Genomic DNA, 17,872 nt, shown 5'->3' with positions numbered 1-17,872 from the left:
GAGACAGGGGGTGGGGGAGAGGGAGAGGCAGAGACACAGGCAGAGGGAGAAGCAGGCTCCATGCAGGGAGCCCGACGTGGGACTCGATCCAGGGTCTCCAACATCACGCCCTGGGTCAAAGGCAGGCGCTAAACCGCTGAGCCCCGTCAGGGGATCCCCTGCATGCCCCTTTTGATGAATGATGATAAACGCCAGAGAAAGAAAGCTGAAAATGGGAAAATATGTCTTTTTCAAAGTCACCAAATAGTGACTCAAAGACCATGCAAGGATGTGATTCTAACCTGAATTTCCCCAAGACCTCATCACCCCTAGGACCTAAATGAAACTATTTGAACAAAGATAGCTCAGATTTCCCCAGTTGAGGCAACCACATCCTTCGGTATGATGCAAGACACCAGAGCCCTCATATTCTGTATTTCTTTACCCGTAGGGGCTTGGCATGTGTATACGGGCCAAGATGCACCTGTGGTACTTACTATCAGTTCCTTGGTGATCACATCAATGTCCAGAAACACAGCCCTCGAGGATATAAATCTGTGAGGCTTATCAGACAGTGAGACCTCCTCCAACACTGGGTTCTAGGAAAAGGTGGCAGGATCTTTCAGCCTAAGTGAAAACTGATCCTTTAATTTTTCCTCGAATTCCTTCTGTTGGGATCACACAAGACCCAGAGAAGGTAAAAAATCCATGCTGGCAGATCTGGAGCAGACTCTTCTTTTTCCCCCCACCCCCAAGATCATATTATAGTCCTGTGATTCTTTCCTCCCTTACAATTACTCTATACTGTAAGGACTCTTCATTATCATAATGCAAATAAGCCGGATAGATTGGTGCCCCAACGCTCAGGAGACAAGCCCAGACATGCCTGGACTTTCTTTAGCTTGACTGCATCTGGACTCCCAGTCTCAAAATCAAACCGAAAACACTCACACCCAATGTGCCTACCGCTCTCCCCACATGCAGACAGCCTTTTATAAGGCCCTGGGAGGGCCTCCAGTCCTTTAGTGTTCCATGCTTGCCTAATACGGATATATAATGAAATTTGTCAGCAAGAAAAGCGACTTAAAATGATGGCTAACTTTGCTTAGTATTTGTTTGTTTGTTTTAAGTTTCTATTTATTTAAGTAATCTCCACACCCAGCGTGGAGCTCGAACTTACAATGCTGAGATCAAGAGTCACGTGCTCTACCGACTGAGCCAGGCATCCCAGTAAGTAATCTAAACATAATTGTGAACAAATGAATTAAATAAGCATAAGCTGAACATTTATAGATGAACTTTTCAACAATGATTATGTTTTATAAAGTATGTCTACTTTAAAATAGTTTCTAAGGGGCACCTTGGTGGCTCACCCTGGTGGCTCAGTGGTTGAGCATCCACCTTTGGCTCAGTTTGTGATCCTGGGGCCCTAGGGTTCTGGGATCGAGTCTGACATCAGGCTCCCCACATGGAGCCTGCTTCTCCCTTTGCCTGTGTCTCTGCCTCTCTCTCTCTCTCTCTGTGTCTTTCATGAATAAATAAATAAAATATATAAAAATAAATAAATAAAATAACAAAATAGTTTCCAAAATGTTTTGGTACCTTGAAATCTTAAAGTTCTACCAGGTTAAAAAAGTTAAGTGATGGATATTCATTGAATATCTAGATTATTTCCAAATAAGATAATATAATGAGATACTAATTGCCAAACAAAAGTCTGAGTTTACCTGCTTTTGGCTTTCTATTTGAATGAAAGAATTTTGAGGTCTGTTAGTAAACATGTCTTGTGCCACACTGAAATTTTGGGAAATGTATGCTTCTAGAAATAATAAAACAGTATATTCATAATTTGCCAATCTATGGAATGTTGGTATGTAACAGTTCATAATTTCTTGCTCTTTAGTTTTCACTAGAAATTAGGATTTCTAAGAGATGAGAATTCCAACTAATGTATATAATTAAAACTACTAGAAATGATTCCCCAAACAGGGTAGAGAAATTTTCCCCCCTGCACCATATATGTCTGGCTGGGTACACAGACCATCATTCTGTCCAATAAAAAAACAAACCCAGAATTAGGAGAGACTTTATCCAAAAGGAATCTTAAAAGGGGGCAGGGGAAGATACTGAAATTGGTCAGGGGAGTATTGTGATAGAACACTGAGCATAAAGTCTTCAAGCATCTCAAGAGTTAAGCCAGATTTTTCTTTTATGGAAAGGAATAAACAGGGGCACCTGGGTGGCTCAGTGGTTGAGTGTCTGCCTTTGGCTCAGGTTGTGATCCCGGGGTCCTGGGATCGAGTCCTGCATCTCTCCCTGCAGGGAGCCCGCTTCTCCCTCTGCCTATGTCTTTGCCTCTCTCTGAGTGTCTCTCGTGGAAAATAGATAAAATCTTAAGAAAGAAAAAAAGAAGGAAAGAAAGCTAGAAAGAATTGAGCTTTCTAGCACTGGGGAAGTAGAATGAAAGGATAGTGAGGTCAGATACTGGATCAGAGAAAGTTTTATTCTGAGGCCAACTTGTTCTCAGGAGGGACTGTCTACTGGCTTAGGTGAGGAAGAGCCAAAGTCCAGGGCCTATGAGAAAGAGAGGAGCTTAACCAAAGTTTGGTTAGCAAGCACTGTGTTCTGATGGATCCGTGGGAGCAAGCAGTTTGGCTGATTTCTTTTCAGGCTAAGAATGAGGGTTTGGAGGATCTGTGTCTAGCCTTACTACAGATAAACAAGGGGGGACCATCTGTGAGTCTTATCTATGTCATATGGTGAAGGGTGGTTCCTTCACGAAAGCAATTTTCCCAAACACTGACCATAAAGGGATTTCTTAACCTTCAGTCAATCAGCATTGCCAATTCGTAGCAGCAGATGCAGAAGAAAGAAGCCTTTAAAAACCTGGACATTGAGTGCCTGAATGTGCCCTTTGATTTATTCATTCTACAAAGGTCTAATGAGGACCTGCTATGCACTACTATGTCTCTACCCAGAGATACAATGAACTACATCCCATAATGTTCCCTGCCTCTACAGTATCAGTCAGGTCCAGCCTGGAAACAAATGGCACAATCGCTATGCTTGGTAAAGGGACCGTGTTCAACAGTGTGGACAGCATTTAGGGGAACCCACCAGGAATGATGTGGGTCCTTAGGGCTAGCCACAGCCCACAGGAGCCAGAGGAGGAACCAATTCCAGGAACCCAGAGAGGATAGCTGTAACTGTAACAAAAGGCTGCAAGAGAAGATCTGTGGCCTTCAATGAAGTTCAAGAAATGAAAGCCACAATGAAAATAAACATGAGTCAAAAGATTTTATTCAAGTCATTCGTTAATGAAGGAATTGGTAAGATGGTAGGGCAGATTTCAAATTTAGGGAACATAACCTACAGAGTCAAAGAACTCACAACATGAATTTGCTGATACATACAAAACTGACTCATGCTTTACACCAAATTCTGTAGCAGCAGTCATTGTAATAACCAAAAAGTAGAGACAACACAAATGTTCATTAATTGATGAATGGAGAGACAAAACATGCTATACAATGTAATATTATTCAGGCACAAAGAGGAAGAAAGTTCTGGCACATGTTACATTGTGGGCAAAACTTGAAGACAGTATATTAAAGGAAAGAAGCAAGACACAGAAGGTCACATAGTGCATGATCTCTTTCACATAAAAATATTCAGAATCGGCATATTATAGGAACAGAAAGCATATTAGTGGCTACCAAAGGCTGGAAGAAAGATGGAATGGAGAGGTAGCAACAAAAGAGAATGGTTTTGGGGGTGTGTTTTTTTTTTTCACTCTAGTATCCACACTGGCTTAACTGGAACTTGGTCAATCTGGATTGTAGACCGAGGTTCTTTCTGTCCCATCTTGTTTCCTTCCCGTTTAAAATTTGAGTCATTCGCTTTTGGTCACTGTCTTACACTTCTGACTCAGTCTCAGCCTCTGCTTCCTGGAGACCCTAACTGACAAACCCAGCGGGCAGTGATCCTGAAAGGAAATGAGGCCATCTACCCAGTTGACGTTTTTTCAAGTTTTAGATATTTTTCTCTTCTTAATGTAAGGGGACCCAGCAGAGAGGGAGCTAAGGGGAATAAATACCCAGTTCTCAACAACCCCCTATCCCTCATTCCCTTCCAGCACTTCTTACCAGTTAAGCCCAATTGGGAATAATGGTTGTGGTGGTGGTAGAAGGGTACTTATTGACACCATCAATATAGGTCTTCCTTCCAGGAGATGGAGAAGTATGGACAGTGCATCTAAAGAGACAAACAGAAAAGAAGTGGGCATTGAGTGAGCCAAAACACCAGCCTGAGAATCAGAGCATATTAAGATAACTCTAGCTGTTGTAACAGATAAACACCAAAGCCCCAGTGACTTGGGACAATAGAAGTTAACTTCTTGTTCATACAAAGTCTAAAACAGGTATTTCCAGCTTATTGGGAAGCTCTGCTCCAAGCAGAGACTCAGGGATCCAGTCTTCTCCCATGTTTTGGTGTTCTACCATCCACAGATGTGCTCATCTGCAAAAGAGGAAAGGTGACGAAGGATCATTTGTGGGAAGCTTTTAATGGGCCAGGCATGGAAGTGGAGCATACAGCTTCCTCTTAGAGTCCACTGACTAGAACTCAGCCAACCTACAGAAAAGGAAGCTGAGACACACGGTCTAAGAGTTGTATGTGTCCAAGAAGAAAAGGGAATGCTTTTGGGGAATGACCAGCCAGCCTCTGGAGTGGGGGTAGCAAACAAATCATTACCAAAAAAGCAATGTTGTAAAAGACATTTGTAATAAGATTTGTAAAAGCATCAGTTCAGAGAGCTACAAGTTTTTATCTATCAGGGAGATCTTGCTTAATTTGGGGACAGGGGTTAAGGAAGGGGCCCTGAAGTAGCGACCTTCAAGGCAAACACCAAGAAGGGATCAGTTGGAACTGGCTAGGAGGAGAGGGGACACTTTCAGGGAAGGAAGGAAGGGAGTTCCTGACTGTAGCAGCAGCAGTGGACAGTAGCTGGGAAGCGGGAAGAAGCTAAAAGAAGGCTGATGCAATGAGGAAGATGTTGGTGCAAGATCCTTCTGAAGAAGTGGGCAAAGACTAGTTCACTCAGGACCTTACAGGACCCCCAAGACACATCATTATGTCTGACAAAGAGAAGTCAAATCTATAGGCCCTAACAAGGCCTAATTGGACCAATAATCAAGGTTCAAGTCCACGACTGCCCAATAGACTAGTATCATGATGGAAGGTGATTAATGTAGCCAATTAGCTCTTCCCTGGCACACACTCCATTGTCCATGGTTCTGAAGTATCTTTGCACACAGGACAAGTGACCCAATCAACAAGCTGGCCACATAGAAATGACAAACTTAGTGGTTTAAAACAACACTCATTTGTTATCTCACGGTGTCCACAGATCAGGAGTCCAGACAAGGCTCAGCAGGATTCCGTGCTCAGGGTTTTGTAATTGAGATGTTAACCATGCTGTATTCTCATCTGGAGACCAGTCTGAAGAATAATCATGTCCCAGTTCATTCATGTTGTTGGCACAATTTAGTTCCTTGCAGTTAGAAGACTGAGGTCCCCACTTTATCGCTCATTGTTGGCCAGTGGTTGCTCTCAGCTTGAAGATGTGCTTGGGTTCTTGCCATGGGATTCCCCTTATCTTCAAAGCCAGCAAGGACAGGGTGATTCTTTCCCAAGTTTGTGAATCTCTCTGGCCTCTGACTTTCTCTGTAGCTAACTTATAGATCCAGATTTAAAGAGCCTGTGTAATTAGCTCAGGCCTCCCTGAATTATCTCTTTTGATTAACTCAAAGTCAACTAAATAAAACCTGCAAAATCCCTTTTGCCATGTAACATAATCATGGGAGTGACAGTCTATCATTTTTACATGGAAGGTAATTATATAAGGGCCGGGGTCATTGGGGTTGATCTTCAATTCTGCCTACCACATCCAGCAACCTGTTAAAAATGCATATTCTCAGACCTCATATCTAGGTCTCAGATGGTCCCAAGGCTCAGTGCTGGTTAAAGCTTTCCAGATGTTTCCAATAGGCAGCTCTCTACCAGGTGTGCATCTTGTAAGCCTGAAATAGTTATAACACACGTTCAATTTTCTCCTGAAGATCTGAATCAGAGGATGTGACAGGAAAAGAGAGAAAGCAACAAATGGATAGACTATGTTAAGAGAGAGAGAAAAAAATTTTTTAAAAAAGAGAGAGAGAGAGAGAAAAGAGAGAGAGTTACAGAGAAATACTCAAGAGGAAAATAAAGTTATAGGAAAATGCTCAAAAAAAAGAAAGAAAAAGACAACAGTTCAAAACCAGTTTTAGGCTTTCCCAGTTTCCGGGTCATTCCCAGAAAGTTCAAGCCACCAGGGGGAAGGAAGAAACGTAAAAGCAAAAAGGAGCAGGATAGAAACAGTCATGGGAATGAGTGATGGGGATGGTTGCACAATATGAATGTACCACTGGCCTTGAATTGTACACTTTAAAATGGTTAAGATAGTAAATATTAGGCATATTTTACCGGAATAAAAGAAAATATCTTTTTTCATGGGAGGTTTTGAATGATCATGTGGTTGCGGGAAAATCGTTAACATATGGGGGCCACATTTTTTAACTGATGTGCAAACGTATACGTGTGTTTTCAAGTTTCTGTTTCTATTTTATTTTTAAATTGCTATTTTAAAAAGAAATTATGGTACAGGCCTTGTAAAATTAAAATTGTGCCAACCCTGTAACTGATCGTTTCACTTTTAGGTATCTCCTGGAGAATAACGAACATGTGTTCACAAACACATATGCAGTGCTGTTTGTAGCAGCATTATTCATAATAAGCAAAAACTGGAAACAACCCAAATGTCCATCACCTGGGGAACGAATTTTTAAAGAAAGAAAATTCAACAGAGTAAATTTAATAATTCATCAGTTGGGCAGCACCCCTTCCAGTAAATAGGTACTCCGTGGAGCAGACAAAACAGAAAGTATTTCTGAGTAGGAGAGTAGGGCAAAGAAATTATCAGAAAAACAAAAGAAAATTTAGTTTCAGGCTGTCTTGTACGGTCTGGGGAAGAGGGAGAGGAAATAGCAGGGGTATTAATTCAAGCATTAGCTCTTTAGCACTGATCAGGACATTTCAAGTTGACTGTTCAAAGGTCACATTTCTGGGAGGTTGAGGCTGCAATCATGTCTTGATTTGCGTTGTGGGAGCAAATGACCCCATTCACGGTCGTCGTCTCTTTTCCAACAGGATAAGAAACTATGCTCTATTCATACAGTGAAATGTTATGCAACAATGAAGAAGGGATGGAACTGCTGGGGCTGAGCCTCAGAAATATTCTTTTGAGTGAAAGAAGCCAGACACCAAAGAGCACACTCTACATAATTCCATATCTCAGAAGTTCAGGAACAGGCAATGTGTATGAATTGTAATTGGTATCAGAACAATGTTGTTCTGGGAAGGACACATGGGACATGTCTGCAGTGATGGAGATGGTCTAAATCTTTTTTTTTTTTTAAGATTTTATTTATTTATTCATGAGAGATACACAGAGAGAGGCAGAGACACGGGCAGAGGGAGAAGCAAGCTCCCCATGGGGAGCCTGTTACAGGACTCAATCCCAGGACCCTGGGATCAGGACCTGAGCCAAAGCCAGACACTCAACCACTGAGCCACCCAGGTGCCCCAGAAATGTTCTAAATCTTGTAGGGCATGTGAGTTACCCTGGTATAAGCATTGCTTCGATGTCATTGTAATGCTATGCTTGTCATTATGTAAATTCTATCTCCATTTTAAAAACAGTGTGATTTGGATTTCCTAAGTAACATAATTTATTACAGGCACTCACCAACTTTCTGAAATTGTTAGCTGTTAAAATCTCTTCCTTCTGATGAATTGGAAGCCAAGTGGGTCCCCAAACTAAGCTCCTGCATGAGAAACAAAATGGGGAGTTCACTGAGAAGGAAGTAATAAACACCAGAAGCATAAGCAGCTGGGGTTGCAGACCAGAAGAACAGCTTGGTAAGAACTCAGCCAAAGCACAAACTGGGGAGAAAAAAAAAATGTTATAGATGGAATGGGTCCCACAGATTATACAAGTTGAAGGCTTATACCCCAATGTGATGGTAGTTGGAGATGGGGCCTTTGGGAAATGTGAGATAGTGTGTAAAGTATATATATTTATATTATAAATATATAATACTATGATGTTATAATACAATAATACAACAAATTACATATAAAATATGTTTATATATTTTTTTAATGTCTAATTTAAATATATATATTTGGTCTTGTCCCCAGTCCCTAGTACGGAGCTCCTAAAATCCTGTAATTTCCTGTTACTATTCATAATAAGCCCCTTTTGAAACTGAACCACTTGAATTTGTTTTAACCAAGTCACTTTTGGAAAGCCCCTAAGGATGGGGGAGCCGGTTGCCAGAGGATTTGCACCTTGGGCCCCGCCCCCTGGTGACCTAAGGGTTGAGCTCATCACTACAGGCCATCAGCCAATCTATTTAATCAGTCATGCCTACGTAACCAAGCCTCCATAAAAGGCTCTGAGCAAAGGGGTTCAGAGAACTTCCAGGTTGTTGAGCACGTGTTGGTGCTGGGAGGGTGGGGCACCTGGACAGGGCGGGAAGCTCCCCAGCCCTCCATACTTAGTCCCCTAAATCAGTAGACCGTTTTCCTGAGTTCTGTGAGTTTGTGTTAGCAAATTATCAACCCAAGAAGGAGTTGTGGGAACCCTCCACGTAGAGCTCCCTGGTCAGAGGCCCAGACGTGATTGGCATCTGAAGTTGGGGGCACCCAGCAGATGTCAGAGAAACGGTCAGTGTCAGGGAGGGCGGATGGTGGGAACCCACTCGTTTGGTGTCCAAGGTGTTCTATGAGTAGAGTGGAAAGAAAGAGGGGGATGGAATAGGGGGAATTTGGTGAAGGTGATTAAGAGGGACCAACTTCCAGGTATCAAAATGTTCTAGGGATGTAATGCACAGCGGTGACCATTGCTAATAATATTATTTTGTATATTTCAAGATTGCTGAGAGGAAATCTTTAAAATCCTCACCACAAGGGGAAAAAACCTTTTTGTGACCATGTGAGGTGACCCTTGCGGTTGGGGATCGTTTCATAATACCTACGTGTGTCACATCATTATGTTGTACACTTGCAACCTACACAGTGTTATATGTCAATTGTGCCTTGTCAACTGGAGTGTAACTGGAGTGTGGGTGGGGGGAGAAGGAAACAGTTCTCCTTAGTGGGCCTAAGTGGAGAAAGCTTCCTTTTAGTCGAGTAAAAGAACCAGTGTTTTTCCTTTGAGAGGAGATTGGTTTACAAGAAGTCACGAGCGTGGTACCCTCATGATGGGATTGGTGCCCTGATGAGAAAAAAGAAAAAAAAAAAAGAAAAAAAAACTACCAAAGAGCTTGGTCCCTCTTTTTCTTTCCAGGATGTGAGGACACAGAAAGCAGGTGGCTAGAGAGTCCTTACCAGAAACCCTGCTGACACCGTGATCTTGAACTTTCCAGGTTCCGGAACAAAAAAAATGAATATCTGTTGTCTACACCCCCCTATTTTGTGGGTTGTTTTTTTTTTTTTTAACGGCAGCTCAGGCTAACTAGGACAGCCCTCCTGGAACTGGATGCTACACTTCAGAAAGGGACTTTTACTCTGAATCCGCCTGATACAGAGTATTTCATAAGCAGAATAACCAGATTCTGGGATCTAGAGCTGGGTTCCCAAACTCAGCACTACTGACATCCAGAACTGAATCATTATCCATGGTGGGGGCGTCCTGGGCACTGAGAGGTGTCAAGAAGCGTCCCTAGCCCCCACCCACCCAAGGCCAGGAGTTCCCCCCCCCCCATGTGACAACCGTAAATGACTGCACCACTGCCCAGTGGCCCTTGGGGGAAGACAGAGTCACCTCCAGTTGTGAACCACTAGTCTAGGTCTGGAATTAAAATGTGTAGGTGTTAAGTCCTGAGCCCCCACCTTAGGAAAATTATTTCAACTGCTAGTCTCAGCTTCTTGGTTGCTTATTTACTGCCACACAACAAGCCACCCTAAAAGGTACTGGCTTTATTTTTCTTAAAATTGGGAGAGTCAGGAATTGAGAAGAGTTTGAGTGGTTTATCTCTCACCCAAGTGGTACCTGCTGGGGCAGGTGAGGCTGGAGAATCCAATTGCAAAATGACCTCTTCATTCACTGGTCTGTGTCTTGCTCCCTTCTGTCCTCTACCCCCTTGGTCCTCTCTGGTCTCTCCCTCCCCGCATGACAGAGCCAGGATTCAGTATGTTTATTTACCATGTGTATTACTATATGTGTATATTACTGTATATATACATATATTTTTTGAGTACCACAATCCATTTTTTAGATGTGGTGGAAATAAGGCAAAAATAGAAGTGGCACCAATCACCCTTCTCCCAAGGGAGAAGAGTCTTGAGGTTGGGATGGATGAGGCTGTCATTAGGTGGTTATCTTTTTCTGGACCACGATTTAACGGCTGAGCCCCCATTTTTTATAGCTTTGCTTGGCTTTTTAAAAAATATTTTATTTATTTATTCCTGAGAGACACACAGAGAGAGGCAGAGACACAGGCAGAGGGAGAGGCAGGCTCCCTGCAGGAGGCCTGATGCGGGGCTCAATCCCAGGACCCTGAGATCATGACCTGAACCAAAGGCAGATGCTCAACCACTGAGCCACCCAGGTGCCCTAGTTACTACTTTATGATGTGTGGTGAGAAGGCTTAAGATTTATTTTCAGCGGGATCCCTGGGTGGTGCAGCGGTTTAGCGCCTGCCTTTGGCCCAGGGCGCGATCCTGGAGAGTCAGGATCGAATCCCACATCGGGCTCCCGGTGCATGGAGCCTGCTTCTCCCTCTGCCTGTGTCTCTGCCTCTCTCTCTCTATGTGTGGCTATCATAAATAATAATAAAAAAAAATTAAAAAAAAAGATTTATTTTCAGCAAATTTCAATTATACAACACAATGTTATTATTATAGTCCACAGAACTTATTCATCTCCTTTGGCCAATATCTCCCGATTTTCTCCATCCTCCAGGCTCTGGTAACCACAGTTCTCCTCTGTTGCTATAAATTTAACCTTTCAACTTTTCTTTTCCTGATTCTACATATAAGTAATATCACCCAGTATTTGTCTTTCTCCAATCCAGCTTATTTTATTTCAGGTTCTGACAACCTACATTGTCACAAATGGCAGGACTTCAGGTTTTTTTTTGTTTTGTTTTGTTTTGTGTTTTGTGTTTTGTGTTTTGTTTTTTACTTCAGTTGTTTTATGGCTGAATAATATGGACATGTAAAAATATATAATATTACCATATTATTAGCACAACATTAATATTAGTTAATCTATAATGACATAATATGCATCACTGATAACATATTTCATTAAAATAATCCATTTATATATTTATAAATATACCTCTTTATATAATATATAAATATATGATGTACTGTATATATTAGCATTCCATTGATAATAAAGGTGATATATAGAGATCACATTTTCATTATTCATCTGTCAGTGAACATTGAGGTTATTTCCACATTGTTGCTATTGTGAGTAATGCAACAATGAATGTGGGAGTGCAGGTATCTCTTCAAGGTATTGATTTTGGTTTCTTCGTATTTACACCCAGAACCAAGATAGCTGGATCATAGGGTAGCTGTGTTTTGTTTTGTCTTGTTTTGTTTTTCTGAGAAACCTCCATATTTTTTGCCACAGTGGCTGCACCAATTTACATTCCCACATGTTTTCTGCACTTCCTTGCCCACAATTGTTATCTTTTGGGTTTTTCTGATAAAAGCCTTTCTACCAGATCTAACATCTCTTGAGGTTTCAATTTCCATTTCCCTGATGGTGCGTGATGCTGAGCATCTTTTCATGTACCTGCTGGCCATTCGTATCTCTTCTTTGAAAAAAGTCTATTTAGGTCCTTTGCCCATTTTTATTTGGATTATTTGGGGTTTTGCTATGGAGTTGTAGGAGTTCCTTATATATTGTGAAGATTAACTCTTTTTATCAGATATATGGCTTGCAAATATTTTTCTTCCACTCAGCGGGTTGCCTTTTCTTTATGTGGATGGTTTCCTTTTGTTTATTTTTGTTTTTGCTGCCTTTGCTTTTGGAGTTGGTTCCAAAAAATCATCACCAAGACCTATGTCAAGGAGCTTACTGCCTGTTTTCTCCTAGAAGTTTTATGATTTCAGGTCTTATATTCAAGTCTTTAATCCATTTTGAGCTAATTTTTGTGTAAGGTGTGAGAGAGCGGTCCAGTTTCATTCTTCTATGTGTAACTGTCCAGTTTTTCCAAAATCATTTATTAAAAAAGACTGTTCTTTAAAAACAAACAAACAAACAAATAAATAAATAAATGCTGTTCTTTCCCCATTGGTATACTCTTGGGTCATTTGTCATAAATTAATTGCCCAGATGGGTACGGATTTTTTTATGGGCTCTCTATTCTGTTCCATTGATTTGTGTCTGCTTTTATGCCAATACCATTCTGTTTCAATTATTTGTAACATCCCTGTCTGGCTTTGGTATCAAGGCAATACTGACCTTATAAAGTGAATTTCAGAGAGTTGACTTCTCCTCTATCATTTGGAAGAATTTGACAAGGACTGATAATTTTTCTTTAAATGTATGGAAGAATTAACCAGTGAAGCCACCTGGTCCTGGACTTTTGTTCATTGGGAGATTTTTGATCACTGGTTAAATTTCCTTACTAGCCACCGGTCTGTTCAGATTTTCTATTTCTTAATGATTTAATCTCAGCAGACTGTCCATTTCTAGAAATTTATCCATTTCTTCTAACCTATCTAATTATACAACCGCTTTGCAGCATCCCCATAAGTTTTGGCATATGACATTTCCATCTTCGTTTGTTTTGTGATATGTTTTAATTTCCCTTTAGATTTCTTCCTTGCCCCATCGATTGTTCAGGAGCGTATTGATTAATTTCCATACATTCGTGAACGTTTTCCATTTTCCTTCTGTTATTGATTTCTGGTTTTCATATTACTGTGGTTAGAGAAGATACTTGATAGGATTCCAGTCTTCTTAAATTTGGTTAAGACTTGTATTGTCACCTAACACATGATCTATCCTGAAGAACATCCCATGTGTACTTAAGGATGTGTACTCTGCTGGTGTTGGATGAACTGTCCCGTAGAGCCTGTTTAGTCTATTCAACGTAAAGTACAGGTCAAGTCCGGTGTTTCCTTATTGATTTTCTGCCTGGCTAATCTACCCACCGTTGAAGTTGTTGTGTTACTGTTTCTTTTTCCCTTCAGATTTTCTGATATTTGCATAACATATTTTGGTGTTCCAGTGTTGAATGTTATATGTGCATTGTTATAGGACCTCCTTTGACTCTTTTTTATTTTTTTAAGATTTATTTATTTATGATAGACAGAGAGAGAGAGAGAGGCAGAGACACAAGAGGAAGGAGAAGCAGGCTCCATGCAGGATCCTGATGTGGGACTCGATCCCAGGTCTCCAGGATCACGCCCTGGGCTGCAGGCAGCACTAAACCGCTGTCTCTTGTTATAGTTTTTTTTTTCTTGTTATAGTTTTTTTTTTTTTATTTAAAGTACATTTTGTCTGATAAAAGTATAGTTGCCCTGCTATCTTTTGGTTTCCATCGGCATGAAATATATTCTTCGGTCCCTTAACTTGGAGCCTTTGTGTATTCTTGAAGCTGATATGTGTCTCTTGTAGGCAACATATAGTTGTGTCTTGTTGGTTTGTTTATTTATCAACATTCATCCACTCTATGACCTTTTTTTACTTAAAAAAAAAAAAAAAAAAAAAAAACCTAGGCTCCACGCCCAACATGGGGCTTGAACTCACCACCCTGAGATCAAGAGTCACATGCTCTACCAATTGAGCCAGCCAGGTGCCCCTATTCTATGTCTTTTGCTTGAAGAATTTATTTTTTTATAATAAATTTATTTTTTATTGGTGTTCAATTTACCAACATACAGAATAACACCCAGTGCTCATCCCGTCAAGTGCCCCCCTCAGTGCCCGTCACCCATTCACCCCCACCCCCCGCCCTCCTCCCCTTGCTTGGAGAATTTAATCCATTCACAGTTAAAGTAACTATTGATAGATAAAGACATACTGTTGTCATCTTATTAACTGTTTTCTGGCTGTTTTGTAGCTCCTTTCTTCCTTTCTTGCTGCCTTTTTTGGTTTGTTGATTTTCCATAGTGATATGCTTTGATTCTTTTCTCTTCATCTTTTTGTATCTATCAGTTTTTGCTCTGTGGTTATAATGAGTCTTACATAAAACATCCAACAGTCTGGGATTTTGGGGGGGGGTGTTTGTGTGTGTGTGTTTATATAACAGTCTGTTTTAATCTGATGACAGCTTAACAACTTCAATCACATAAAAAACTCTACCCTCTTATTCTCCTTCACCATATGTATTTGGATTTGATTACTGAAACATTATGGTATTTCTTTGGCAGTGTCTCAGCCCCTTGATTTTTTTCGTATTCCTTAAAGTTTTGCATTTGCTGTCTTCACATTTGAAGAACGAGTCATGTCTTCCAGTCCTTCCGGACTGGCTGCAAGAGAGAGATGCCATCACCAGTCAGCCCTGCTAGGGATTTTGAGGCCCTCAGACGTTCCCTATGAATGCACCCACTGCACACTTCCTGTTCCATCTTGGGGAGAATTCTTAAGATTGTAGGACCTCTCTGGATCCTACAAAGCCAAGCCTCTTGTTTGCTTTGGTAGTGCCCTGAAATGCACAGTGTTTTATGTTTCCTCCTTTCCCACTCACATTTGTTGAGCACCCAATATATCAGGCACTGTTCTCAATGCCTGGGATTCATCAGTGAATTTCAGTGAGCAGAAACTCTTGCTATCATGGAGCTTACACTTTGGCAAGTCAAAGATGGGTCTCTTGTCTGCATCTCATCCTACATATCAGACTCTACCACTTGGTGGAACAAGAATGCTTTCTCTGGTTACTAAAGATATATTATCGGGGCACCTGGGAGGCTCAGTCGGTTGGGTGTCTGCCTTAGGCTCGGGTCGTGATCCTGGGGTGGTGGGATCAAGCCCCACATCAGACTCTCTGCTTAGCGGGGAGTCTGGTTCTCCCTCTGTCTCTCCTGCTTGTGCAAACGTGTGCACATTCTCTTGCTCACTCAAATAAATAAAATCTTAAAAAAAAAAAATAACAAAGATGCATCACCAAAGCGGTATGGCAGACAGTATGTTCCCAAGATGACTGTCCTAACATCTCCCATCCCAGGGGACCTCTCTGCAATTGGAACTTGCCCCTCCAAAGTCACTTTCTCTGCCTCCTTAAACTTGGGTGGCCCTGAGGAAAGAATGGCAGATGACAAAAGTGACTCTCAGATACAATGTTGAACTATCCTGGCAGCCTCCACTCCCTGCCTCTTGGAATCCAGCTCTCGTGTGAGGCTGCTGTGCTGTGAGAAGCCCAAGCCACATAGAAAACACAAGGCTACATGCATAACTTGATAGTCCTGAATGAGCTGAGTGAACAAGCTTCCAGATGATTCCAGGCCCTGGTTATTCAAGTCGTCGACCATTTAAATCTTCCCAGTTGAGCCCCAGGCATTGCAGAGAAGAAAATAAGTCATTTTTACTACACTCTGCCCTGATTCCTGACCCACTGAAGCCGTGAGTATAATAAAATGGTCATTGTTTTGTGCCACTAAGTTTGGGGCATTTATTATTATGCATCACTGGGTAACTGGTACACACTGAAAACAAAATAAGACAGGGTCAGTAATAAATAGTGAATTGGCAGGGGTGCTCTTTTTAGTGGAGTGTCAGGTAAGGAGATGGCTTTGGAGCTGAGCACTAAATGACAAAAAAAGGATCTACATGGGAAGATCTGGGAGAGGAGCTTTCCAGGCAGAAGGAACAGCCAGAGCCAAGGTCCTGAGCCAGGACTGTGTCTGGCATGCATAGCAACAGCTAGGAGGCCCCTTGGGGCTGGAACAGAGAGAGGGGGCAGATGGGAGAAGGTGAGATGGGGGAAGTGACAGGAGCACATTGGGCAAGATCCGATGAGCTGATGTGAGCAGCTGGGGGTTTTTGGTTGTGGTTAATAGAAAGCCACTTGAGGTCATTGAAATAGCACCAAATCCCAGTCAGTGCAGCCCATGTTTCTCTGCTCTGTCTAGCCCCACAATTGCCTCCTCCCCCACCTGAGCCAATCAGATCTTTCTTCTAGAAGCCTCCACAGCTTCCCAGTTACATTTCTGCTTCCAATTTCCACACCACAGTCTCAGCTTAAATTTTTCCACTGACTTAACGCTGAAGGCAGAAAAATGTCCAAACCTCTATCTCTGCACATGAGGCCTTCATGATTCCTCTAACCTTATTCCCTACCGCTGTCCACCTCATGACTCCCCTTTAACCACACTGGTCTCCCAGGGCCCAAACACACCTGGAATGTTCTCACCTCAGGGCGTGCTGTGTCTTCTGTGTGAAATGCCTTTCCCCCAGATAGTCCCACGGCTTGGTTTTTGTCGTCACTCAAATCTCAGCACACGTATTGCCTTCTAAGAGAAAATAGCTGTGACCACCACTAAAAATAGACCTCCTTCACTCTTTAGAACATCTCCCACATATTTCTTTCCAAACATTTGTAATGGTTAATTTTAAATGTCAACTTGGCTAGATCACAGGACACAGATATATGGTCACACATAAGTCTAAATGCTGATATAAAGGTATTTTTTTAAGATGAATAATACTTAAATTAGTAGCAGAGAGGTGGGAGTGAATGCCGTGCCTCAAGTCTGACCAGCTTGTGAAGTCAGCAGGATGAACGTGGGGGTGACACACAGCGAAGTAAACCCCAACACTCGAGTGATGAATAGCCGGGGCATCTGGCTGGCCTACATCATCTTGGTAGGACGTGAAGCATCCCCTTCTTCAGCAGACCTGTTGTCTGGACCCTGAACAACGTCCTCCATAACTTGGCTACGTATGTCTTCTTACATACAGTGAAAGGGACACCCTTTGAGACCCCTGACCAAGGAAAGGCTCGGCCATTGACCCACTGGGAACAGATGGACTACAGGCTCCAATTTATCTCTTCCTGCAAATTCCTCAGCATCTCTCCTATTGTACTCTACCTCCTGGCCAGCTTCTACACCAAGTATGATGCTACTCACTTCCCCATCAACACAACCTCATTGCTTAGTGTGCTGCTGCCTAAGTTACCCCAATTCCATGGGGTTCATCTCTTTGGCATCAACAAATACTGAGGGATAGGGCGGGGGATAACACTGGACCAAAGGGCTAGAACATCCTTTCCTTCTCCATATTGTTTTCTGTATCTTGAAAGCCTGAGAACTAGATAACCTTTCCCAAACTCCAGGAAGAGAACAGATTGGAAAATGGGGCTCCCTGGGCCCAGCCCTAAGAGCAGGTGGGAAAGATAAGGGCTAAATCACTCTCCCTCACAGCAGGAAGCCATGTTTGAACAGCTTGTTTGGTAACTGAGCAGCTTGTTTCGTGATTAAGTTTTTCTAGATCTTCTACCCACACCACTCTCCAGCTCTGTTCTGCTGTGTATTTTCCTTATAATAAAGATAATTTAAAAAAAAAATTAGTAGCAGACTTTGATTAAAGCGTATTAATAATGTGGGTGGGTCTTATCCAATCAGTTGAAGGTCTTAAGAGAGAAAGACCTGGTCCCCTGGAGGAAGAGGGAATTGTGCCTCAGGAATGCCTCCAGATTCAAGACTGCAACTTCAACTCTTCCCTGGGCCTCCGGCCTGCCGATCTCCCCTGTAGATCAGACTTGCAAGATCCCACAATTGTGTTAGCCAATTCCTCAAAATAAATCTCTCTGCACATATATGT

The 17,872-nt window shown here is 42.0% G+C and overlaps 1 pseudogene; it reads left to right on the top strand.

Moving 5' to 3' along the window:
• The first annotated feature begins 16,825 nt into the window (after positions 1–16,825).
• LOC121494149 lies at positions 16,826–17,271 on the top strand (annotated as a pseudogene).
• Positions 17,272–17,872: the final 601 nt, after the last annotated feature.

Source organism: Vulpes lagopus, chromosome 7, assembly GCF_018345385.1.
Source record: "Vulpes lagopus strain Blue_001 chromosome 7, ASM1834538v1, whole genome shotgun sequence".
In the NCBI taxonomy this organism is placed as follows: domain Eukaryota; kingdom Metazoa; phylum Chordata; class Mammalia; order Carnivora; family Canidae; genus Vulpes; species Vulpes lagopus.
Note: the sequence above shows the minus strand (reverse complement) of the source record. Positions and strands in the feature narration are given on the sequence as shown.